The following is a 27,767-nucleotide window of genomic DNA, read 5'->3' as shown; positions in this document are numbered from 1 at the left end:
CATCATGAAGCTACAAATGAATTCATTATCACATACATACCTGAAATATTTTATTGATATCCACTGGGAGAGCAAGGCCAATGCAATCAACAGAGCTACCACAAGTAGCATTAGAAACCATGGAAAGAACAGAGGAGAAACGAGGAAGTGTGTTTTGGTTAATAGCACTTAATAAATCTTCTTTATCTAATGAAGCATAGCTTAAAGCTTTCATGAACCTGTGTCACGATCCGCTATTAATGCAGAGCGGGGGTCGTGATGGTTCTTTTGATCTTAAAGGTGCAAACAGGCAAAATGCAGGAGACAAAATCAGTTTATTCAACAGCAAAAAAAATCAGTTTATTCAACAACAGCAATGCATTTCATCAAATGCCAACAACTCAGTTACGGTAAAGGGGAGAGGAATAGGAAACAAAGTATAGGGAAAGGGGAAGGAAAGGAAGGGATGGGAGAATAGCTACCAACAGACGAGACGGGCGTCCTCATGGGTCATCCGATAGACGAGTCTTCGTCCGTGGGGAGATCTCAGGGGTCTTCTCCAGGGGGTCTTCATCAGTGGAGAGATCTCAAAGGGTCTTTTCCAGAGGGTCGCTCTTTTATAGTCCTTCTCCAAAGCGAGTGGCCTCTGGCCAAAAGGTGGGAAGATTTATGGACCATTGTGTGGTGCTGCAGGACACAGGTACGGACAAGCAGTCCTCAGTTGATACAACACAACCTCTGGTTGGTGCCACAACAGCACAGTCCAGTGAACACAATACACCAGCACACAGTCACGACCATCCACCTGGCCCGGCCAGTAAACCATTGTTCGGAGTCAGCCTGGGTGGGGGTCCTCGAGGTCTCCTTGCGACAGTCGGGAGGCCCAATAGAGGGGAACTTCAGACCGACCCTTACAACCTGTAACACTGAAATAATAAATCAGTCCTGGTAAATATCTCATTCTGGCACATTACAAATAAGAAGGACTGCTGGCACAAAGACTATCATCATCTTCCCATTGCAGAACCCAGAACTTGTTACTCTGTCCAATTACAGTTATAGGTTCATTGCTTCTGTTTTGTCTCATGCAGCACTGCATGGTTTGGCAGTGTCTTAGATAAAACTTTGTCATTTATTTTTTTTTAAAGTCCTGGGACAGGAACTTGAAAGATTGCAGGATGGAACTTCTGTTTAAGGGGTTGCCAACTCTGTAAAAACACAAATTTTCTCCAATTTACCAGGCTTCAAAGATTTACAGCCCAGACATAGTAAAGATTTAGGGGTTTAAACTGCTAAGAGCTTGAGCCTATTAGGTACCAGAGTGCAAACAAGAAACATTTTTTTCCTGTATTCTGAAGGAGGCACTGTGGCAGGATGTCCCCTCTACCACAGAAAGCTTATCTGCTCTGTCAATCAGCTGGTGCATAGCTCCAGACATTCTTCCCCTCACATGAATTGGTGAGAAAACCCAGGACAGATGTCTGGCAGTAAGTTGTCTCTGGCACCAGGGAGGTGAGATCTCCAGCTGACAATGAACATCTGGCCTTGAGAGTGAGGTGTAGAGAGATAAGCCAGGAATTCTTGACTGAAAAGACACTACTTTTGCAACTATAAAAGCTACACAAATTTTCACGAAGGTACAAGTCTCCTACACATTCCCTGGAAACCTGTAGGACTTCCCCACAAAGCTTGGATGCATCTTTTCCAGAAAGTGAGAGGAAAGGATCCTATGTGTGCCCCATCAGCAATTGAATGGTAAGATACACTGAATACTAATCTGTACTATTTCTTCGCTAGCTGTAGTATAGGTAACTTATTATTGTGCACTGAATTGTTTATCTACTAGTAGTGCTTCTTTTGTTTATCCTGTGTAGTAAATAATCTGTTTAAGTCTTATGTCTGTTTTCCTTGGTCTATCCAATAAATAATTCATTTTGTAATAGACTTAATTGGCCATTATTAAGAACTTGTGAGTGAGAGTGGTTCTGGGGTGCAGGTCACCCCAAAACAGAGCTATTGACAGAAATCTGAGTAAAAGGCAGGACTTGTTTAAGCTCTCCTCTCCATTCGTAACAGTCAACCACCCGCTGGGTCACCCAAACGTGGAAGAATTTGTTCAAAATGAACAAAGAATAAACTTGAACCTGTACAGTGTGCAGAGCTGACTATGACAAGCAGCCTGAGGAACAAAGAAAGAAAATACTTGGTAAAGGAGAGAGGAGGCTAGAGAACAAGTCTTCAGTGCTGATCAGTCTTGATGATGGAAATGTCTCATTTGGCCATCTCTCATTTAAGGTAAAAACCTATGAATTCTTTCTGTTAATCAACCTAAGTAGATGGCCTATGCAGTGGATTAAAGCTTCCTAATAAAAACAGACACTCCTTAGGAACAGTAAATTTTTATTGTATTACTGCACATTATTATACATTGGAAGGTGAGTAGAGTGAACATTTTATTTCTTGAGCTGAACTTTCTGCACTAGAAATAATTTTTGGTAATTTTTTTGTTCTAGATAGGTAATTAAAATGTCTTCTTATTAATAACATTTTAACAGATTTATCTCAAGATAAAAGTAAATTATTACGGGCTAACTATGTGTTGTTGTCATGGTTTTAAGCCCAGCTGGAGATGAAACACCACACAGCTGTCACTCAACTCCTCTTCCCTCCCCCACCTCAGTGGAATGCAGAAGAGAATCAAAGTAAAACTTGTATGTTAAAATAAGAACAGTTTAATAATTGAAAAGAAAGAAAAATATAATAATAATAATGGTAAATAATAATAATGATAATAAAAAGGGGAAAAAACAAGTGATGCCAAATACAATTGTTCACCAATATATGTTGCATCTCTCCTCGATGTCCCATGGCATCATGGGCCCACAGAGCCAGAAATAATGCACCCTTGTGTTGTTGATCCAAATCCACCTGAACCACTTCAATCCTAGCAGCCTGATCCACCTGCTGATTGTTCCAATGTTCTTCAGTGGCCGGACTCAGGTATATGAGCATCTACATGATGCACCTTCACAACCAGGTTCGTCACTCAGGCAGCAATATCTTGCCACTATGCAGCAGCCCAAATGGGTTTACCCCTGTGCTGCCAGTTATTCTGCTTCCACTGTTGCAACCACCCCCACAGGATGTTTGCCACCATCCATGAGTTAGTGTAGAGGTAAAGTATTGGCCATTTCTCTTGTTCAGCAATAACTAAGGCCAACTGGATGGCTTTCACCTCTGAAAACTGACTCAATTCACCTTCTCCTTCAGCAGTTTCTGTGACTTGTCGTAGGGAAATCCATAAGGCTATTTTCCATCTCCAGTGCTTTCCTACAAAATGGCAGGACCCATCAGTAAACAAGGTATATTGCTTTTCATTTTCTGGGAATTTATTATGAAATGTAGCCTCTTCAGCGCATATTACCTCCTACTCTAGTGACATTCCAAAATCTATGCCTTCTGGCCAGTCCATGATCACTTCCAAGATTTCTGGACAACTGGGGCTTCCTATCTGAGTTCACTGTATGATTAGCATGACCCATTTACTTCCTGAAGCATCTGTTGCACGATGTCTAGAGGACAACTTCCCTTTGAACATCCAACTCAACATAGGTAACTGGGGTGCTAGGAGGAGCAATGCTTTAGTGCCAATAACCTCTGAAGCAGCTCAGACACAATCATAAGCTGCCAGTATCTCCTTTTCAGTTGGAATATAGGGGGCTTCAGATCCTCTATATCCCTGACTCCAAGTACCTAGAAGTCGATCTCGAGTCTTCCCTGGTGCTTCCTGCCAGAGGTTCCAGGAAGCAGTTCCCCAGCTGCATTATAAAGTACATTTTTGATATCTTGCCCTGTTCAGGCTGGCCCAAGGGCTACTGCATGGATTATCACCTGTTTGATTGGTTGAAAGGCTTGTTGCTGCTCAGGGCCCCATTTGGAATCATTCTTCTCCAGGTCAGTTGATAGAGAGGGCTGACAATCAGACTGTGCATTCTCCAAAATCCCATAGCATCTAAAAAAGCTTCTGTTTCTTTCTTGTTAGTTGGTGGGGAAATCACTGTTATCTTATTAATAAGATCCACTGGGATCTTGCCATTTTATTCCTGAAAACTGGGTAGCATGTTCAGGTCTCTTTACCTTGCTCTGTTTTATGGCAAACCCAGCCTTTAAAACCATTTGGATTATTTTCTTTCCTTTCTCAAAAACTGCTGCTGTATTGCCCCACACAAGGACATCATTACTGTATTGCAGGTGTTCCTGAGCTTCACCGTGTTCCAGTGCAGTCTGTATCAGTGTCTTCCTTCAAGAAAATTTATGGGGTGGAGACTCCAAAATGAGTTCCCTCCCCTTAGTTATAACCACTCTCCTTCCATCAATAAGGGGACATGGATGTGAGAAGATATAAGTGAAAAAATAACTGTTCACTAAAAAGAAAAACAGCAACAACCAAGGTAATAGCAATAACCACTAGATACAAAGGTGCTGACTCACTGCCCCCTCTGGGAACAAGGAAAATAAGATGGCAGAGAAGACCCCTCCTGTCACTGGTTGGGTTTTTGGGGTCCGTTTGGGATCCCTGAGACTGCTTCTGCAACCCTCAGTGACTGAGCACGTTCCCGAGCCTTGCCCAGATAGAATTTTGGCTCGCGGTGAACTCTCAGACCAGCAGGGAAAAGAAACCAGCATATGCAGAAAGGCACAAATCCATAGTTTATTCTATGAAGGCATCCTATCTAGCATATACCAACGGCTATTGTTTTACAGGGGTTTTTATCTCTTTTGAGTGTTTTACAATTTGCACCAATTACCAAGGTGTCCTGGGGTACAATGCAAAAACTGTGTATTCTATCACCATCTGTTGAAATGTGGGAGTGGTGGTGATCCTTATCTCTGTGGGAGATATCCTCTGCTGATGTGCCATCTGATAAAGTCAGGGGGATGATCATCGTTATCTTTTCACAACCCATCCTTCCTCCAGAAGATATATTCCGTTAATGGGCCATTAAGTCCTATTGTGTGACTGATAAGATTACATCATCCCATTGGGAGATGCCCCAGCCAGGGGCAGGAGCCAAGCCTTTCCTACCTAGATAAAAAACTGGGGTTTGGGACGCAAAGTAGTCCTTTCCACTGGATCCCAGAGGGAAGTCAGACCTTTTCCACATCATTGCTGGACCTTCGGTGGAAAACTGCACCTTCTACAGGAGCACTGCTTCAACTGAATCATATCTGTCATCCAGGAGGACTGCAGCCACCATTTATACGGACTGCTACCAACACCCTGACTGATAGGGTGTCAGGTTGTATTTCTGACTTTGTCGGTGGTTTTTCTTTTGTATTATTGCATATATCTTTTTTTTTTTTTCTCTTTTCTCCTATTAAATTGTATTACTGACTTGGAGTCTCTCACTGGTTTTGCTTTCAAACCAATACCAAGGGAATTCTACTTTCTAACCAATCCCTGAGGGATTTTACATTCAAGCTGGCCTATGGATACTAAAACAGAATGAACCACTAATATTAAAGATAGATAAGAGGGTCTACCAAGGGGAGGAAGCTGAATACCTTTTTGTATTCGTCATTTCACAATCCATTTCTTATCTCTAAACTATGGTTGTCCAAGGAGCTTGTTCTGAAGATGCAGGGAGACTTTCTTCTGTATTTTCTGCTCCCTCCACACCCTCCTCCCAAGATGGTAGCTGACGTAGAAGCCTACGTGGCCCCGATGATAAAGACAGGATGACAGAGAAGCCATCTACTCTGGACCACACAGTTGAGAGAAACAGCAAAGGAAACCAACAGCAATTGAGCCTCTGCGGTTCCAAAAAACTCCCTTCTCCGCCCCCTCCACTCCCACACCAACAGGAGGAGGGAAAAACAAAACCTGGAAAAAAACTATTTTTGTACAAAAGGCTCCAATGCTGCCAAAAATGCAGAAAGAAACTTCCCAGGAGTTGCATGGTTGACCCCTCCTGGTACGGTGTGATGGGTTGACTTGGGAAGAAGAAACTCAGAGAGAAGTTCTCTCTAAGGGAACTTCCTCTGTGGGGGTTGGGACACCTTCAACAGCCAATTAGAGAAAGTTAGTTCTCTCCGTGAACACACATTTTGAAGGAGGTAATCCAGAACTGAGGCTCTTTTTCTTTCCGGCCACTGAGCAGGTAACATCAATCCGAGTTTCCCCCCCCCCATGGGGGGGGAGCTTCGGGAGGCCGCTTGGGCCCCGTTTCCAAACGAGGGGACCTGATGGCTGGGAAGGGGAAAGGCGCTTTGATAAGACCTTCATGGCTTCCTCCTCCAGAGGCCTGCGGCTCTGGGGTGGGGGGCCCAGTTCCCGCTGCTGTCGGATGGGCTGGGCCTGCCCAGCCCCCACAAGGTCTAGGGGAGGCAGCTGGGCCCTGTCTGGGGAGCAGAGGTGGCCATGAGAAGTCTGGGGTGGCAGCCCAGCCCCAGAAAGGCTGATTAACACCTCAGCGCCCCCCCCCCCCCCCAGCACGGCCTGAGCCTGGCCCAACTTTTGTAGTTGTGTTAAACTTCAACTCTTTAGTGCTCAGATAAGATTTACAAAACCTCCTGCCTTCTCCTGAATATGAAACGGAATAAGAAGATTTCTGAAGTCAGTGACATAAAAGCTGAGGTTTTTTTAGATGGAAGGAGAATGAGGAGATGCTGAGATGGCTGAAAATCTTTTTGCAAAATTGTAGGGATGAACTGATGTACTGAATATTCCTATAAACCATGGAGAAAGACATGGGGGATGGAGATGTTCCATTTGATGTATGATTTGACTAAAGAGCACCTGTGTTGAGAATCTTTGCCCTGAGGAAAGAAGGGAATTTCAGTTCTCTGAGGATGAAGCCTGAACAGAGAGAAAATAGATGAAAAGAACTTTTGCTGTGGAACATTTCATTCTTAAAAGTAATACCCCATGAGACAGACATGGCCCACATCTACAGCTTTGGGTAGGTTGTGGAGTTGGGAGGAGTGTCATGATTGCAGGTTCCCGGGTGGATGCAAATCGTGAAAAATGAAACCACGAGAGGACTGTTTTCTTCCTTCTTGTGGAAAAACTCCCTACAGCTTTCAACAAGAGGAGGCTTCTCTCTTCGGAAGTGAACTGAAAAAGACTAAATTGGGGACTGACCGAAGTATTTGTTATGTTTGTTTTGTTGTTATGAATGTTGGGAGAGGGAAGGAAGGAGTGGTCTGAAAAAATCTTATTCTGAATTTGTTTTTTTTCCCCCTCTTTGTTTGTGTAGTTAATAATTTTTTTTTTTTATACTCTCAAGTTTTAGGCCTGCCTTGCTCTTGTGCTCCTGGTTCTGTCTCCCAACAGAAAAATGAGTTTATTTAAACTGGCAAATCAAAACGAAGACATAATTTGGTGCCTTGGCCAGGAAACAAAATTAAACCAAGACACACGGTGCAACTGGAACTGGGGCCAGAGGCTGGAAAATCATGGAGAGTGAGTCTGACCCCTCCTTGGCAAATAGCAGGCAGCAGCAGTAAAGGTACTGCGATATTCTCCAAAGCCTGGGAAGAAGAGAAGAGCTCCTGCCTCACGCCATCTCACAGAAGTCAGAAAGCAGAAAAAAAATAAAATCACCAAAGAACAAGCAGCAAAGGCATTGTGAAATCTGCTCCAAAACAGCTTTGCATTGCAAAATGTAGCTTACTGAGTTGCAGCTGGAGACCTGTCCAAGGTAACCCCCTCAGGAGCCCAGAAAGAACAAAAGACAGCTTGTCCTCCCCATTTTTTAAAAGAACCCAGCACCCCCTCTCTTCCATGAACCAGGAGTAAAACACTGGTTCTGCTTCTGGCCCTAGGTCTTAATGAGACAGTAAACAAAACTGGGTGGATGACGGACAAAATATGGAATACATGATTTTTGAGTCACCTAGATCACCTAGGACCATCGGTCCATGGCAGATGGTAGGGTGTGGTTACTGTGCTAAAAAGAGAGAGAAAGGACAGCAACACTTTCCCTCTTTAGGGAAAAAAGGACAACTTTATTGTACGGACAGCCTGTATTTAAAGTATGTTACGTGGAGCTAAGACAGGACAGTAGCTCATTGGACAATTGGGAAAAACATCCATGGGACAGTACCTCAGGATGTATCCCACAAGAAAGACACCAGGTGTTAATCTTTATTATGAATTCCACTCTGTTTTTCACCATATTATCATCCTGGGAGACTTCCTCCCTAACTGAAGCTGTAGTCAGCTTGTCAGCCTGAGAATGGATCTGAGGCAGGAGAAATTCAGGCCTGAAAAAGAATTTCCAAGCTGTAATTCCCTAGCTCTCTAAATGTGTGTGTCCACAGTAGGGCTGTGTTTTCACCTCTGAGGCAGTCAATTCCAGGTGTACTGGAAACCCCTCCAAGTGAAAACAAACTGTGACTTGTAGTCTACTGCCAGAGGGATTGAGGAACACTCATTAGCTGTTGTGGCCTGGATAGCTGTTGAGATGGTGCAAGTAAAGAAGCAGGAAGGGCCTTTACATGGGTTTCACAGAGATGTTTATTTCAGCCACGCACGTGGATAGTCCAGGGTGAGAGGCAAAGGCAAAAAGCAGAGGCTTGGTGAGGGTACAGGTTTAAGTACATGGGTCTTTTGGGGTGGGGGAAGCATCAAAGACCAATTACCAGGGGACATGGGGATGGCACAGAGCTGGGGTTAGGGCAAGGGAACCAACGGGGAAACAGGGTGGGAGTGACTGAAAGACTGAGGGACAGGGAAGGGGGCATGGGACTGACCAAGGGAACAAAACAGGGGTATATTGGCATGACAGAACAGGGCTGGCTATGAGAGAAGCCTCTTGTGTCTCCCTAACTAGGGAATGCCTTTTAGGGTCTCCACAATTAGTGATATCAATTTTGGCACCACTAAACTGCCTTGGACTCCAGCTCATATTGAAGTTCCAACATATCTGGTACTGCTGCACTCAGAGGCAGCATGACTTAATTCAGGCCACAATAGTCTGCTGTCAGCCTTCATTCCCCATTAGACTTTGGCACTGGCCATATGGGGCTGTTAAAGGGTGAGTGGGTCTTGCTAACTGCTCCTTGTCTCTCCAGATGATGAATTAGTTTATAGATGGGAATTACAGAATCTGAGTTGGTGTGATACTGTCTCTGGTGCACCACTGTGGTAGCAATTGGCACCTACTGTTCTTCAACCTTCAGCAACCCCAAAACAAAATAATCGTCTGAGCGACCAAGCAAGGTAGACAACTGCTTAGTTTCCTCTCTCTCCAGGGCAGCTATACCGAAACCCCACTGATATTCTTTTGGATCCTTGAAGTATCCTCTCCTGAGACAGTCTATGCCAAGGATGCACAGAGCCTCTCTCTAGTCCCGTCACAGTGATGTTTTTGCAACTCATTCCCAGTCAGGCTGATCTCAGCCTCCAATACAGTCACTATTGGGATCCCCTTGTCACTCCAGAAAGACAAATGGTTTCTGTCCCTACAGAGCTTGATGGCATCAGGGTACACTGTGCTCCAGTGTCTGTTAAAGCCTTGTACTCCTGTGGGGCTGCTGTGCCAGGCCATCAAATTCACAGTCCAGGAAACCCAGTTATCCCTCTCCTCCACCTGTCTGGAGGCAGGGCCCCTCTAATACTGATCACAAGATTCTGCACTAACAACTTGTAGAAATGGACTTGAACCTCTCTCTAAAAAGTCAATAGTATGATCAGACCTTTCATTCTGCCTGGAAAACTGTCCACTGTCGCAGCGGGAAGCGGAGGAGCGGCACCGGCATGGAGGTGCCGGAGGGCGCAGGGTGTGCTGGTGGGATGCTGCGACCTTCCAGAGAAGCATCTTTAGAAAGACGCCCAGTTGGTAACAGGCAAGTCCACGCTTCCAGGCCAAGTGATTCAGCTCTTTTGTGCCCCTCCTCAAGTGACGCTGGAGAGAAGGACAGGAGCCTCATATGGTGTTCTACAGAGAAGTTTATTGAGCTTCTTCCACGAAGGGGACCAGGGACAGACTGCTCCTCTGCTGAGCAGGGACTAAACTCCGGCTCAAAGATTGAGCAGGGAGTAGGGTTTATATAGGAATGTGTTGGTTTGAAAGTAAAACCAGTGCGAGACTCCAAGTCAGTAATACAATTTAATAGGAAAAAAAGAGAAAAAATAAAATACATGCAATAATACAAAAGAAAAACCACCGACAGAGTGAGAATACAACCTGACACCCTCTCAGTCAGGGTGTTGGTAGCAGTCCGTATAAATGGTGGCTGCAGTCCTCCTGGATGACAGATGTGGTTCAGTTGAAGCAGTGCTCCTGTAAAGGGTGCAATTGTCCTCCGAAGATCCAGCAATGATGTGGAAAAGGTCCGACTTCCCTCTGGGATCCAGTGGAAAGGACAACTTTGCGTCCCAAACCCCAGTTTTTTATCTAGGTAGGAAAGGCTTGGCTCCTGCCCCTGGCTGGAGTATCTCCCAATGGGATGATGTAATCTTATCAGTCACACAATAGGACTTAATGGCCCATTAACAGAATATATCTTCTGGAGGAAGGATGGGTTGTGAAAAGATAACCATGATCATCCCCCTGACTTTATCAGATGGCACATCAGCAGAGGATATCTCCCACAGAGATAAGGATCACCACCACTCCCACATTTCAACAGATGGTGATAGAATATACATTTTTTGCATTGTACCCCAGGACATAATCCACTCCTTATTCAATTTCCATCTACATCATACCCAAACCAATACCCTCTTACAGATATATATATAATACAAAATGAAACCTTACATACAGTTCTCACTAAAAATTAGGTCTCCTTGCAGTACACAACGGGTTTCCCCATCTTTCTGCATTACCCACCAAGTGCAACCTGGTCCCTTAGCAAAAACAATCCCACGGATTGGTTTGCCTTTGCCTGTGGTGGGATTAATCCACACAGTCTTTCCTAAAATACCTTTCATGTGTACCACAGGGACTTTGTCCCCATCCACTGTGTGCAGGGGTTCAGAGTGGGCAGGACCAGCTCGATTGATGGACCCTCGGGTGTTAACCATCCAGGTGGCTTTGGCCAAGTTCATTTCCCAATTTCTGAAGGTTCCCCCACCTAGTGCTTTCAATGTAGTCTTAAGGAGTCCATTACACCATTCAACTTTCCCGGCAGCTGGCGCATGGTAAGGGATATGATATATCCATTCAATACCATGTTCTCTGGCCCAGGTGTTGATAAGTCTGTTCTTGAAATGGGTTCCGTTGTCTGATTCAATTCTCTCAGGGGTACCATGCCTCCAAAGGACGTGTTTTTCTAGGCCCAAGATGGTGTTCCGGGCAGTGGCATGAGGCACAGGATAGGTCTCTAACCATCCTGTAGTTGCTTCCACCATGGTCAGTACGTAGCGCTTGCCCTGGTGGGTTTGGGGAAGGGTGATGTAGTCAATTTGCCAGGCTTCCCCATACCTGTACTTAGACCATCGTCCCCCTTACTACAGAGGCTTCACCCGCTTGGCCCGTTTGATTGCGGCACAGGTCTCGCAGTCGTGGATGACCTGTGAGATGCTGTCCATGGTAAGGTTCACCCCTTGGTCATGGGCCCATCGGTATGTTGCATCTCTCCCCTGATGACCAGAGGCATCATGGGCCCAACGAGCTAGGAATGATTCTCCCTTGTGCTGCCAGTCTAGATCCACCTGTGATACTTTCACTTTGGCAGCTCGGTCCACCTGCTCATTGTTGTGATGTTCTTCATTAGCCCGGCTTTTGGGTACATGTGCATCCACGTGTTGAACCTTTATGGTCATTCTCTCTACTCGAGCAGCAATGTCCTGCCAAATCTCAGCTGCCCAGATGGGTTTCCCTCTGGGTTGCCAGTTGGCCTTTTTCCAGCGATCCAGCCATCCCCATAGAGCATTAGCTACCATCCATGAGTCACTGTAGAGATAGAGCCTTGGCCACTTCTCTCGTTCAGCAATATCCAAAGCCGACTGGACGGCTTTTAGCTCTGCCACCTGACTCGATCCACATTGTCCCTCGGTAGCTTGTGCAACTTGTCATGTGGGGCTCCATACTGCAGCTTTCCATTTCCAGTTAGTGCCTACAATTTGGCAGGAACCATCAGTGAAGAGGGCATATCGTTTTTCAGTCTCCGGTAGCTCATTATATGGTGGGGCTTCCTCAGCACGTGCCACTTGCTCCTCTTCTTCAGAAGACAATCTAAAAGTCTCACCTTCAGGCCAGTTTGTAATTATTTCCAGAATCCCAGGGCGATTTGGATTCCCAATACGGGCTCGCTGAGTGATGAGGGCAATCCACTTGCTCCATGTGGTGTCAGTGGCGTGATGTGTGGAAGGGACCTTTCCCTTGAACATCCAGCCCAGCACCCGTAGTCGGGGTGCCAGGACGAGTTGTGTTTCTGTGCCAATCACCTCTGAGGCAGCTTGATCTCCTTCATAGGCGGCCAAGATCTCCTTCTCTGTGGGAGTGTAGTTGGCTTCAGATCCTTTGTAGCTTCTGCTCCAGAATCCCAGTGGTCGACCCCAAGTCTCACCAGGCACCTTCTGCCACAGGCTCCAGAACAGACCATGGTTCCCGGTTGCAGAATACAGCACATTCTTCACCTCTGGTCCTGTCCTGACTGGGCCAAGGGCTACTGCATGAGTGATCTCCTGCTTGATCTGGGCGAATGCTTGCTGCTGCTCAGGGCCCCAGTGGAAATCATTCTTCTTGCATGTAACCAGGTAGAGAGGGCTCACAATCTGACTGTATTCAGGAATGTGCATTCTCCAAAAGCCTATGGCACCTAGGAAAGCTTGTGTTTCCTTCTTGTTGGTAGGTGGAGACATAGCGGTGATCTTATTATTTACCTCTGTTGGGATCTGATGATGTCCATCTTGCCACTTGACTCCTAGAAACTGAATTTCCTGAGCCGGTCCCTTAACTTTACTTCGCTTAATGGCAAAACCAGGTTTCAGCAGAATCTGGATAATCTTCTCTCCTTTCTTGAAGCCTTCCCCTGCTGTGCTCCCCCATACAATGATGCCATCGATATACTGTAAATGTTTGGGAGCTTCACCCTTTTCCAGTGCAGCCTGGATCAGTCCATGACAGATGGTGGGACTGTGCTTCCACCCCTGGGGCAGACAATTCCAGGTGTACTGCACGCCCCTCCAGGTGAAAGCAAACTGAGGCCTGCATTCTGCTGCCAGAGGAATGGAGAAAAATGCATTGGTGATATTGATAGTGGCGTACCACTTTGCTGCCTTGGACTCCAGCTCGTACTGCAGTTCCAGCATGTCCGGCAAGTCAGCTCTCAGTGGTGGAGTCACTTCATTCAATGCCCAATAGTCCACAGTCAATCTCCATTCTCCTTCAGATTTTCGCACAAGCCAGATGGGGCTGTTGAATGGTGAGTGGCTTTTGCTGACCACCCCTTGGCTCTCCAACTCACGGATCATCTTATGGATAGGAATCACAGCATCTCGAGTTGTTCTATACTGTCAGCAGTGCACTGTAGAGGTGGCAATTGGTGCTCATTGCTCTTCCCCCTTCAGAAGTCCTGCTGCAGATGGGTTCTCTGACAGTCCAGGCAAAGTGTTCAATTGCTTAATGCCCTCCGTCTCCACAACAGCTATCCAAAAAGCCCACTTGAGTCCCTTTGGGTCTTTGAAATACCCAATTTGGAGGAAGTCTATCCTCAAAATGCATGGGGCCTCTGGGCCAGTCACAATAGGGCATTTCTTCCACTCACTTCCAGTCAGGCTCACCTCACCTTCCACCAAAGTCAAATCCTGTGATCCCCTGTCATGTCAGCAATAGAAACAGATTCTGCCCCCACGTGTTGATGGGATTAATGCTCACTGTGCACCAGTGTTGACCAAGGCCTCATTTTTGTGGTTCTGATGTGCCAGGCCATTGAATCCACACAGTCCAAAAGATGCAGTTTTCCCTGACCTCTACATGGCTAGAGCCAGGGCCCCTCTAGTTCTGGTTATCCTTCCTTCCCTGGGCATACATTTTAGAGTTTTCCTCAAGGGGATCAGACATGTCATCCTCTCTTCCATCATATCTGGCAGTTTGGCTACAGGCAACTGGAGCTGCTTCCTTTCTGGTGGAACTTCCTCTCTGCATCTTGCCCTCCTTCAATTCATGGACCTGTTGTGCCAGAGCAGTGGTGGGTTTTGCATCCCACCTCCTCATATTTGCCCCACAATCACACAGGAAGAACCACAGTTCACCTTGTGGGGTGTACACCTTCTCCCTAGCTGAGGGATGTCTGTATCTGATAACAGAAGCTCTGGTCTGTACTGACGAGATTTGGAGAAGGTTCTCTTCAATCTTCTTCTCGAGTTTCTGGTGATTCTTTGTGTAGTGGTTTTGGTTCACCAAATTGAGATTTCCTGGCCAATGCACCAATTTATGTGGTGGATTTAGTGCTGGTCAAATTGCCAGTGCATCCACTAGAATTATTTACTCATTTCCTGCTGTGAGATAGGATTAGGAGGAAGGCAAAGCAGGCTCAAACTTTAAAGGGTATAAAGAAAATCTTTATTAATAGAAACTAAAAAAATAATAAGAATCAGATTACAACTTTCAGAACACTTCTCCTCCCCCCCACACCCTCTTTTCTTTCCCACTGACAATGTACAGAAACAATTCAGTCAGTTTATCACCTCTAGAATAGTCTTTCTTCAGTTCACTTAGGGAGAGGAGTCTCTCTTGTCATGCTATGGAGACTTCTCCACAAGAAAACAGTTCTCTTGTGGCTTCAATGTCACAGTGAATCAGCCACTCAGGAGAATGGAAATTTGATCACTGTGTAAAAGTCCCTGCCCTCAACTTACAGCTTTCCCCACAACTGTTTTCTAGGGCTCAGTCTTTGGCTAATGGGGGACACTTTTAAGGATGAGCTGTTCAGAAGCAAAAGTTCTCTTCATCTATCTGTGAGATCATTTTCATCTCTGAGAACAGAGGTCTTTCTTCATCTTTCCCTAAGGCAAAGGGTCTTCATGACTCTTGTCTCTCTCTGTTCAAATTTCTCATGAGACACAGCTACTTCAACATTTGCTTGTTCAGCATGGATGCTTTTGCTCATGTCTACAGTTTGAGTGCTTCATCCCTCCATGCTTTTCAATGAGTTACAGGGAAAAAGAGTCTGATGTATCAATTATATCTTCTCCGTAGCCTTACAAGAGGATTTCAGCCCAAGAGTGAGGCATCTCCTCAATCCCTCCCATCTAGGACCTGACTTCTACTTTATTGACCTTGGTGTCTTCATGTTGTTTCTCTACGTGTCTTCACTGTCCTTTTCTCTCACTTGAGAGAGAATTGAAGGTCTGCAAGTCTCATTTGTATATTGAAAGAGTTAATATCTCTCCCGAGGCCTGCAGATAGTCATGTGATCCCTTCCGGGTGGCATCCGGAGCTGTTTACAGTGGAGGATTCTTCCACTACCTCGCTGGGGGGGGAAAACTAGGATCTTCAAGTGGCCCAGCCAGAACGCGGTGGCCACTCTGGCTGCACAGCTGTTTTCCTGCTTTTGCTGCGTTCAATCCCAGCCCCAGGGCTGACGGCCTTCCCATCCCCTGCCCAGTGGGCTGCGTCAGAGGGGGGCCTGGCCGGGCCCGTAGCTGCTCCCGAGGTCTGGTGGACCCCAGCTTGGCCTGGGCCAACAGCAGGGCAGGGCTTAACGTCAGTAAGGTGTTAGCAGCAGCAGCCCGGCCCAGCCTCGGATGGGCCCCCCCCCCGCCGCAGCCTCCCCTCCCCCCCGTCGGTCACCAGGCCTGGAGGGGGAAGAACTCTCTCCAAAGACCGGAAAGCAAGAGAGCTTTTTTCCCAGGGCTTGTTCATTTTTAACATGTGTGTTCATAGAGGCGTGTTCAGCTTTCTCAGTGGTTTAACAGGTTGTCAGTTCTCAAAACTAATCACTGATTGCTTTTTGTCAGACACAGAGGAAGCTCTTAGCAGCTTCTCTCAGAAAAATAATTTCTGCGGGTGGCTTCTTCCCTCCTCACCAAATGTCAAATGTGAAAAACCAGCACACTCCATCCTATCATCCATTTTCTCTATGCGCTCTGACACACGTGTTTCCACAGCTGTGATTCTTGCATGTGTGGGGCCATGCACAGCATCTGCATATGCTGGGAGCTTCTTCGCCATAGCAAGCATGGTCTCATCCCCCTCATCCTGCTTCATAATTGCTAAAGCAGAAGTGTATTCTTGTTGCCCAGGTCGTACGAGTTTTAGCCCCATCACTGGTGTACATCTTACCAAGTCTGGACTCCTAATTGTTGGGTCATCTGAGAAGACAATCTCTACCACTGCAAGTTCTCTCAAACATTGAATCCCTTGTTCTATGGTCTTCCATGGGGTTTGCTGCATATGGAGATCATCTGGGCACAGGTATCTTTCCCCCACACTTCTCAAGAGCTGTATCCAGAGACTGAGAGGTTCAGGCCCCCTTACCATTCCTTGGTCCATAGATAGATTATGTGACAGGGTTCCCAAATGCCTCACTTCAGTATGGTCCAGAATTGTATTATCACCTGCAGCATCCCAAATATGGACTAATCAATTTAATATGGATTAATCAGACCAAGTGTAATCCTTTCTTAGGCCACGAAGGTCCTTCATGGACAGGGACTCAATAATGATTTCTGGTTCTGAGTCAGTTGCTGGCTTTGAGGGTTCTTCCCCTGCATCATCATCATCCACTGGGTGATTGGTTTTGGTTTTGTGTTTTATTCTCATGATAGGAGCAACTGCCATTGCCTTAGGCTCTTTGTCTGGTTTAGCTGCAACCTGAGTGACTGGGGTGTCTGCTGATTTATCTTCCTGCTCCTCTGCCTTTATCTGCTGCCCTACAGTATCTAGTAGCATGTGATAAGCATATGCCAGGGCCCAGCATGTGGACACACATTTAGAGAGCTAGGAAATTACAGCTTGAGAATTCTTTCTCAGGCCTGAACTTCTCCTGCCTCTCAGGTCCATTCCCAGACTGATAAGCTGACTATGGCTTCAGTTAGGGAGGAAGTCTCCCAGGATGATAATATGGTGAAAAACAGAATGGAATTCATAATAAAGATTAACACCTGGTGTTTTTCCCGTGGGGCACATCGTGAGGTACGGTCTCATGGATGTTTTTCCCAATTGTCCAATGAGCTACTGTCCTGTCTTAGCTCCGCATAATATGCTTTAAATACAGGCTGTCCGTTCAATAAAGTTGGCCTTTTTTCCTGAAGAGGTCCATGTGTGTTGCTGTCCTTGCTCTCTCTCTCTCTCTCTCTTTCTAGTGCAGTAACCACACCAGCATATTGCAATGGGTTTCTTCTCATTAGACTTGACATTGCACTTCTCTTTCACATATTTCCCCACCTCATCTGGGTTCTAAATTTGTTCAGGGGGGAAATTCCAAGCTATCAGGTCACAGAATTCCTTCAGGGCATGGCCCATATCCTCCCATTCCCCACAACACTCAGGATTTTTCCATGCCCGGGGCAGGTGTCTTATCAGCCCCTCTGGACATCTCAGCCCTCATTCTAGACAAGCTGCAAACCATATAGAGGAATCTTACCAGATAAAATACCAGGAAGATGGTTTCTTTAACATCCAGGGGAAACTGAACATTCTCAAAAGGTGATGTTCCAGATTTAAAGGGGAAGAAGGAGATGAAAGGCTGGGAAACCTCATCCCCTGCTTCTCCTCTAACAAACTGGGTGCAATTACTAATAAATCCCCAAAACAGGCTACTGAGACTAGGATGGAGACTAGGATGGAGAAACAACAGACCATACACATTTTGAACAACTCTCAGTACCTCTGTTAACCTTCTATAAATCATTATCTCCCAGCACAGCAAAATAGTAAGCCTAATCCATACCCCTGTTCTGTAAAAGGTACGTGCCAGGGACAAAATCGGCACTATCTGTGGATAGGCAAACAGGCCTAGAGATCAGAAAGGCATTAGTACCTCAAACCAGAGAGCCATTATTTCCTCAAACAACATGATGACTACTGACTGCTTTACCCCAATACAAAGTGATTAAAACCAAAATGTAATTAGTACAGGTGGAGAGTAGGACAGATCCTCTCTGAATTGCTGGAACTTCTGAGTCAGTTTATCTGTCGGTTTATCTGACAGCTTCTCCACAGCTGTAATGATGGTGGAAGGAATACTGTCTTCATATTCCTGGAGTTGCCAAATAACTTCACCCACTGTTGGCAGTGCATCATCTTTCCAAAGTAATGTTGCCAGTGGGTTGGCATGCACCATTGGTGCATTCTGGATAAATTTCCACCACATGGGTCATTGACATAAGACGTCATCTGGATCTGTGCAGAGTTGCACATTGTCTAGATCACAATATATAATTTCTCACACAGCCAATTCCCTCAGATATTGAATACCTTTCTCCATTGCAGTCCACTTGCCTAAGTTACATGGAATATTATCTTTATAGGGATACCTTGCCCTCACACTCGATAAAAGTCACCTCCAGAGATTAAGGACTTGTGTCTTTTTTCTCATTGCTTTGTCAATATCTGGTTCTTTAGCAAGTGATCTCAGCTGCCTGGCTCCATTGTCCCAGCACTGGAGCAGCCAGGCAGTGATACGCTTGTATGGATGACAGCTGAAATCTTTTTATATCTATCACAACTCACTCAGGGATAGAGATTGACTCATGATTGTCTCTTCTGTCTCCTCTTCTGGTTCCTGTGATGTCCTCAATGATGGCCCTGAAAAATCACCTTTGTGACAGTCCTGCTTCTTCATCCTCTTCGCTCTCCCTGTCCTCCTTGATTGTTTTTGCAGAAGCTTTTTTACAGAGCGACTTTCATGTACATTTCTTCTGCTCCTGTACAGGGACCACTGACACTGGCATATGTTGATTCTCTGTTTCAGTGGTTTCAGTGGCAGTGCCTGTTGCTGGGGTTGGAGCAGGCAGGGCCTGTTGCTGTCTCACTGTCAGATCCAGAGACCTTCATTTCCCCTGAGGCCCCTAAGCAGTGTTGGACAGGGCTCAATAGGCCTGGGCCAGGCCCCAACACGTTGCAGTGATTTGGGTCCTCTCTGGGGTGCCAGGGTGACACCACGCCTTTTTTAATATTTTACTATTTTTTCTGGAATGGAGAGGAGAACTGAAGTAAAACATATGTTGAGATAAGAACAGCTTAATAATTAAAAATAAAGCAAAATACAGTAATAATGGTAAATAATAATAATGATAATAAAAAGGAAACAGAGTGATGGTCCCAAACCCAGATCAGCTGTAGCAGAGCATCTCGCCCCCCACAAGAGGGTGTTGTTTGTTACCCAGTCAGATAACTCAGACAGGACAAGCTGTCTTGTAGTGAGTTATTTTGACACCATGGGGTTAACACTGGTCTGGCATCTGCCAACTGCCAATAAACATCTTACTGTTGAAGTGAGATCTGGCAAGATAAGCTGGATTTTTGACTGTCAGACACCTCACTTTACAAACTATAAAAGCCATAGTAAACTTTACTAAAGCAGAAATTTTCTATTCATTTGCCTGGATTCGTGTGGAGTTTCTCCCCTGAATAGGGAAGTCTGCTTTGCAGTTATTCCTCCAGGGGTTAAGTGGAAGGAATCTGTGTACATTATCATCATTTCAGTGGTAAGTTACTTTTGACTCCTAATCAATACTATTTCTTTTGCTAGCTTTAATATAGGTACCTTGATAAAGTGCACTTTTCTATTTTATGCTATACACTGCTAGTAGTTCTTTAGTTTTATGTGAAGTAAGTAATTCTGATTAAGATCTTTCACCTGTTCTCTATTGTCTGTTTAATAAATAATTAAATTTTATAAATAGACTTGATCTGCCATCATTAGAACTCACGGGCCAGAGTGTTTGCTTAAATTTAAACTAGTTGCTGGGGCCAGGACCATCCCAGCTCCAGGCATGGCCATGTGGCCACCATGACTGCACAACCGCCACCATCTCAGTTCAGCCCGCAGTGAACTTTGCCTGCCTAGCCCCCTCTAGCCAGTTGTGCTGTGGACAGAAAGGCAAGGGTGGTGGCAGCAGCTTCTCCTTCTTGGTGTGGCTGCCATGGCTACACAGCCACAGCCATCTTGGCACAGCCCACTGAGAACTTTGCTTGTCTGCTTTTAGCCAGCCGTGCTGCGGGGAGAAGGGCAGGAGCGGCAACAACGGCTTCTCCTTTTCAGCATCCTGCATGAAGAGAGGCATTGAATGGCACTGGCGCAATGGCCCACGCAGTGGCAGGGAGAGGGAGTCATGTGGCCAGTGGTGAAAACCTGGCGAGTGATTCCCCAACACGGAACCTAGACAAGATCAAATTCTCAGCACTGCAAATTCCTGCAGAAATCTTTGAACTGGTGGAATTTGTTGGCAATGGTACTTACGAGCAGCAGTTTTTTTTCTCCTAGTCAGAGAACGAGGAGGAAGTGAGGAAGTGGAAAAATCAACATGGCAACACCAAGGTCAGTAGAAAGAAAGAGGGGGAGGACATGCTCCAAACGTCGGAGTAGAAATTTCTCTGCAAGCAGTAGTGAGGACTAAAATAAACTGCCTCCCTGTAATTCATGAAGTCCATGGGGGGATGCAGAGATCCACTCACAGTCCATGAGAAAAGGTGCTCACGCTGCAGGGGGTGTGTGGAGGGAGCAGAAAATATTCATAAAGAAGAAAGTCCCTCTGCATCCTCAGAACAAGCCCCTTGGAAAACCATAGCTTAAAGATAAGAAATGGCTTGTTAAATGATGAATACAAAAAGGAATCCAGTTCCCCCCCTTGGAAGACCCCCTTATCTATCTTCAATATTAGTGGTTCATTTTCTTTTAGTATCCATAGGCCAGCTTTGAATGTAAAATCCCTCAGGGATTGGTTAGAATGTAGAATTCCCTTGGTAATTGGTGCAAACTGCAAAACCCTCAAAAGATATAAAAAGCCCTGTAAAACCCTAACCATTGTATATGCTAGATTGGATGCCTTCACAGAATAAACTATGGATTTGTGCCTTTCTGCATATGCTGTTTTCTTTTCCCCGCTGGTCTGAGAGCTCCCCACGAGCCACAATTCTATCTGGGCAAGGCTCAGAAACTTGCTCCATAGCTGAGGGCTGCAGAAGCAGTCTTAGGGATCCTAGGGGGACCCCAAAAACCCCACCAGCGACAGGGGTGGATGCTAAAAAGAGCTGTAATCCAGTAGGAGACACGAACAGAGAGAGAAGGCTTTTGCTTCCAGAGATAGAGAAAAGGGGCTCTTGCTTCCAAACTAGAACAGCTTATCCTTAAAAGACTACACCCCATGGACTGAATGACCCATGCCATGCAGTTTTGGGAAGACTGTTTTGCCCATAGGAAGGACTCACATTATAGCAGGTTGGGCGGGACTGCTACTCGTGAAATTAGAACCATGCTGGAGAAGTTCACGGAAAACTGTCTCCTGTGGGAAGGACCCTACGGCATAACAGAAAAAAGAGGCTGCTTTCCCTAAGTGAACTGAAGAAAGACTTGGAGTGAGGAACTGAACAAAACCCTCGAGCCCTGTCTCCCTGCACTGTCAATGGGAAGAAGGGAGGTGCTGGGGAGGAAAAACGTGTTTTAAAGGCTTATTTTATTCCTCATTATCCTCCTCTGACTCTGTTAATAATAAATTTACTTTACACCTTTAAGTTTGAGCCTGTTTTGCCCTTAGTGTATTTTCTCCTAATCTTTATTTCAACTCATGAACTCTTCATTATGATTTTCGTGAGTACCTGATATTTTAACCAATATCAAACCATGACAATCCTCAACATTTGTCCTGCTTCTCTTGGAAAAGCTAACAGATATATCATTAGTAGTCATAAACACTAAAAAGTTTTCATAAAATCATGTCTGAAGATGATGGGATGAGAGCCATGATCAGGATTTGAGACCTGCACCTTAACACTTTTGGTTGGTCTTTAAGACAGAGGTGAAAAATTTAGCCTCACAAAATAATGTGTGGGGGGAAAAAAGCACTTTTAAATTTTGAACAAATGGAACAACTATAAATATCACTGAAGTAAATTTGGAGCTGCTACTTGCTATGAACACCTGAATTTGTGAATAAAGCATGAATCAAAGAAAATTTTCTGAAGACTGACAGAAGACAGACTGCCTTAAAAGACAAAAAAGGACAGAATATTTATTTTCAATTTATTTATTTAAGCAGTGGTTAAAAACAGTATTTATCTGGAAGTAATAACATACTCTGAAAATAAAAGGACCACAATTATTCAGTGGAGATACTCAGCTGTAACTAATAGGAAAAATAGATATATTAGTTAAATCATAGTCTTTCCAATTAATTATATCAGCAACCAAGACAATCTGACAATCTTTTGTAATATATACATCTGCAATATTTTAGCCATGTCAAAGATTCGAGCACTCCAGTCATTTCAATGCAAAGCTAAACAGGTCAGCTCAAATCCTTGCACCTAACCAGATACAAGAGATCATGAACAGCTAAGCACCAGGAATACAGTTAGTATTACATTGCATGCTGTGTATCAGAATTAAAGTTCATTTGTTGCTGTTGGGACGGACATCACACACACAGCAACACATAGCAACAGGTAAAATAGCTTTTTTATTATGGCTGCGTGTTCTCTTTTATACATTCTTTAACACAGTGCATACTTCATTCATTGGTTACAATAACAGCTCATGGTTTTCATTGGTACAAAGCAGTCAGTGTCATCACTTTTGGGCAGGCTTTTTACAATAATTTTACAAACAGATAAACAACGGACACCTGCAGTTAGAAAACCAGGACTATTATCTCTGTTCTCTCGATTCCTGTAGGCAGCAGTGCTGGGGCTTTGCACCACTTAATTAGTGGTTTGTCATCAGTCTCGTGTGTTTTCCTTCAGAGCCAGGATTAACAGAAACACAATTGAAACAGTTTTTCTCGTGTTCGGGCTTGGTTGTTTATTATATCTTATCAGAAAGTACAGAGAGTATGACAGCACTTCCAGCTACCTGCTAGAACTGAGGAAAAACGGCCTCAGATGCAATTGCTACAAAGTCTTTTAAGGTTAAACAGTCCAATAGAGAATTAACACCTATATTATTTATACTTTTGACCCAATAACTAGATTCCCATGACCCTTAGAGTGACACTAACTGACCAACCAGAAACTACTACCTGAAAACCATGAAGAAGAAGGAAATAGAAGATGAACAAAGAAAGAGACATCACCCAAAATCCACCATGTTGTCTCATACCTATTACTATACTATAAAAATCCCAAATTTAAAACTCATCACCCTGTGAAAGCACACGCTTCTAATTCACTACACACTCATGATTTCTACTTTGCCACTCGTATTTAGAAGTTGTCTCCAAGGCCTCAGGTCAAAAGCAGTTCTCTCCAGGGGGTCTGTGCCAGAAAGTACAGAAAGCTCAAAACCCCCAGATTTCTGGGATCCAACAGGTTCCCATGTGAACAACCTTCTTCCCTTCATGGGTAAACACGAATCTTATGAACTTCTGTCAGCTCACTCCTTTGGCTCACAGACCAGCTGTCAGCCCTTTCCACATTCATTGCAGGAAGTCTGCTTTGCATATCAAAGGCATGACTATAGCCACAACAGAATCTGTACTGGCACTGAAATGACACCCATTTGTTCCTGCATTAGAACAGGAAGCCAGTGACAGAGCAAGGAAGAGCATTTCTGATTTCCAGGATGGTGCAATTTAACTACTAAATCTGCCTCGCAGTGTGAGTGGAGAAGTCCCAGCAGCTCCTGCAGTGGAACTGCCACCGCACTTAGTGGGGGAAGCAGACACACAGCTGCCCACACCGCCCAGAGCAGCTCCAATGCAGATTTTAACTGTAACAAGCATGGCTTTGCCTTCAGCCAGAAGTAAAGCAAGGAGTATCTGAGTCATTCACTTCTTTCATAGATCGCCTAACTCAAGCAGTGGAAAGGCACTGCAGTGATGAAATGGCACATCTCCATCTGCTTCAAAGCTTGCCTTTTGCAAATGCCAATGAAGAATGCAAACAGGTAATTAGTGCCTTGCCTGATCCACAGGCAACCCTGCCTCAAATGATAGAGCCATGCAGCAAAATAGGTACTCAACAACATGTGGAAACGATCCAAACAAACGCCTTGGGAGAACAATTTGGGAAACTGGTAGAAGCTGCAGATAAAAGATTTGAGAAAACCCTCTCAGCTCTTCATGTAACTCCTCAACAAAACAACTCCACAGAAGTAATGGCAGAGAACTTGCCAAAAGGTCATGTTTCAAGTCTGGAAAATTTGGACATATAAAAAGTATTGCCCAGAGTCTGCGGAAAATGCGAAAGCCCCAAATTGTTGCCCAAGATGCAGAAAAAGGAAACACTTTGCAAATCGGTGTTGTTCCAAGACAGATGTGGATGGACCACCTCTACTATTGCTGGGAAACTCCAAGAAGAGCACAGCACGCCATCTCGTGATGACACAAGTGATGGCGGCAAAACATCAGCCAGGGGGCCATCAAAAGGCACAATATGTGGGGAACCCCAATCAGACTCCCTGCACAGGACAATCTGCCATTTCCCCAGCGACCCAGACCTATTACCCCCAGGGGCACAATGAGAATTGGCAGCTTTCAAATTAACCTGTTTCATGAACGAGAGTCATGCAGTGATATCTACAGGAGTCACTGGAACATCATGGAAAAGACAAGAATTTTTAATTATAGGCAAGGACAGAAGCAGCATTTTAGCAATATCACACAGGCAAAATTAAAGGAAAATCCTTTGGTTTTGATCAGAAATCCAGACAGGAAAAATTGAAGGTTCATTTCCACTAATAACCTGGGACAAAGGCCATGCTTGTGTCTCCACAGGTTCTGGTCCGAAGTGGAGACCTTCGAAAAACATGAAACCCTATCGACCGCAGACACACAAAGACAATCCCGGAAGCAAAAAAGTGAGCATGCAGACGTGAACTGCAGTCTCAATTATAAACATCTTTTGTCCCACATGCAGAAGCTGTGAACTTCGGGTTTTATGCTAATGCAAAAAGTGTGGGAATCATTGGTATTGTAGTGCCTTGTTGCCAAGAACGCAATGTGGATCATGTTACGATTCAGAATTTCATACAAAGTACAAGGCCATTGGAAAAGAAATAGCTTAGTGCCTTACATTTGGCCTTGAATCAGAAAGAAAACAAAAAAGAAAAATATGAAACTAAATCAGATATTATACTCGTGCCTTATTACTTCATTGTCTGCATTTAGTAACACGACCCTGCCCATGAGTCAAGCAAAAGACAATGTTTGGGTGACTTTGGCAAATTCATCATACTTGAATACCATTTGCTTGACCAATTCAAGTCCAGAAAAGCCATTCTTAACCTGTTTGGTCAGTATACCGGTAGACGATTGGCCAATACCAAAAAATGTCTTTCCAGATCTTTCTCGATTCATTGCAAATCCCACTGAGGAATGGAGTGTTTGGACCAAATTTCTTCCTCAGACATCCTATGAACCTCAAGAATTGGAAATTCTTGGCTCAGTGAAAATGGAAATTTTCATATTTGATTTTCCTGGGTCAAAACAAAGTAAAGACAAAATTAGAGCTGTCACTCCAAATCATGCTTTGTAGAAGAATGTGACATCTTGGTGTAATTTCACCTCAGTTTCACATACAGCACCCAACCACATCCCTTTGCAGTTACCCCAGGGGATCTTTCTCCTTTGTGGAGACAGAGTTTGGCCTGCCATTCCATCAGATGTCAAAGGTGGTCCATGTAGCATTGGGAGACTTACTTTGCTGATACCTCATGTAAAAATGATACAAGAACACAAATGTAGAGAGAAGAGATTCATTGATCAATATAAACCTAACTCTGATGACAGCTTTAGAGCATGGGATTTTGGAAGAAGGTTTGCAGCAGCTCTCCTTCTGCCTCAAGCTGTTTCAGGGGCAGCCTTGAAACAATTGAATCAACTAGGTTGTTGGCTAAGTTAGCAATCTCTCTTGCAATGAGCAATTTATTAACTGATGTCCAGGGTGAGACACATGCAATTCTGCAAAACAGAGCAGCGATTGATTTTATTTTGTTAGTGCATGGACATGAATGCAAAGATTTTTATGGAATGTGTTGCATGAATCTTTCTGACCATTTGGTATCTATACATAAAACCATACAACAATTGCAGGAAGGTATGACCAAACTCAGAGTTGAAGAAGGATCATGGTTGAATGATCTGTCTAATTGGCTAAGTTTCACACCATTATGGAGAGAATTTTTGAAAATGGGCATGTATGTTCTGATTGTCATCATAGTAATCATGCTATTTGTGCCTTGTCTACTTCAGTGTATCTGCCAGAGGGTTGACAAAGCTGTCAATGCAGTGTTCATGGTTCAAACAGAAGGGGGAGATGTTGGAACCCAGAAGCCTGGGAGTTTTGAACTTTCTGTGCCTTCTGACACTGACGCCCTGGAGAACACTGCTTTTGACTTGAGGCCTTGGAGAAGGCTTCCAAATTTGAGTGATAGAGTTAGAGTCACGGGTGTGTAGTTGAATGGAAGTGTTCAATTTCACATGGTGAAGGGTTTGGAATGTGGGGTTTTAGAATATAGTAATAGGTATGGGACAAGATGGAGGTTTTTGGGTGTTGTCTCTTTCTGTCTTCCTTCTACATGATTTCAGGTAGTTTTTGGTTGGATAGTTGGTGCTGCACTGCAGTTCACACAAGTTTGATTATTGGGTCAGAAGGATGAATAATATAGGTGTTAGTTCTTTATTGGACTGTTTAGCTTTAAAAGACCTTGTAACTAGCTATATTCGTGTCCATTTTGCTCACTTTTAGCTGGTAGCTAGAAGTTTTGCAGAAGTCTCTGTACTTTAGATAAGATTTAATAACAACCAAGTCCGAACACAAGAAAATTCGTCTCCTTTGTGTTTTTAATCCTGATTCGGAGTGAAGACAAGAAAATGAAGACAAGCCACTAATTAGGTGGTGCAGTTACCCCATTTACATAATAGTATTTAAATATTATTTTTAAGTTAAACAGGAAGCAAAAGTAATAGAAGAAAACATACTCGTTTATCACTAACAGAATTAAAGGGACTGAAGACAGCTATTAAAGCTGGACTACTCTGATAACATTTATAAAGTTTAGACTTCTCATTAGCCTATTCTCCTCCTAATATTGGTACTGTTTTCAGCAAAGTTATGTGTCAATCTGCAACAACTGTCACTTTTAGATGCAGTTGAAAAAAACATTAGAAATATACTTTTCTTATTTAATTGTTCTTACACCTTTGAAGTAAAGAAACAAGCACATAATCTCTTACTGGCTTGGGATCAGCTGAGAATCCAGGCTGCCAGACTTCATGGTAATAGTGTCAGTAAACAGCACATTCTTTGCTGGAGATGACAGGACTTCTGAGTGAGACATTGAAGAAGGCATTCTCTGCTGTTGTAAGCGTTTTAATATAGCATAGTCAAAGGTATCTTGAGAACTTGTGTAGCTATAGCCAGCAGGACTTTTTATTGTAGCAAGAGAAGGAGCTTTAAGAGACTGGGCTCTTCTGCGAAGGGTTTGAGAAGACCCTGGCAGAACCAGGGATACAGAGTTGAATTTTGAGAGATACAGGTGGTTAAACTGGGGTGTTGAACAGTGACTTGGTTTAACTGTTTTTGTGCTTACCACGTGTCTTGGTTTGAAAGACAGGTGTCTGCCAAGAAAGGCAAGTGCCTCTTTCTAAAATCGAGAATGTAAACCCCCTCATTCAAAATTATTATAATTTTGAAATTAAGGGGCTCTTAGGCAAAGATATGGGACTAGGA

The 27,767-nt window shown here is 44.4% G+C and overlaps 1 pseudogene; it reads right to left on the bottom strand.

Moving 5' to 3' along the window:
* Positions 1-27,767, bottom strand: part of LOC148220312 (rapamycin-insensitive companion of mTOR-like) — a 49,841-nt pseudogene that overhangs the window by 8,676 nt on the left and 13,398 nt on the right.

This window comes from Sturnus vulgaris, chromosome W (genome assembly GCF_052056855.1).
Source record: "Sturnus vulgaris isolate bStuVul1 chromosome W, bStuVul1.hap1, whole genome shotgun sequence".
Taxonomy (NCBI): Eukaryota; Metazoa; Chordata; class Aves; order Passeriformes; family Sturnidae; genus Sturnus; species Sturnus vulgaris.
This window is presented reverse-complemented; position numbering and strand designations above follow the sequence as displayed.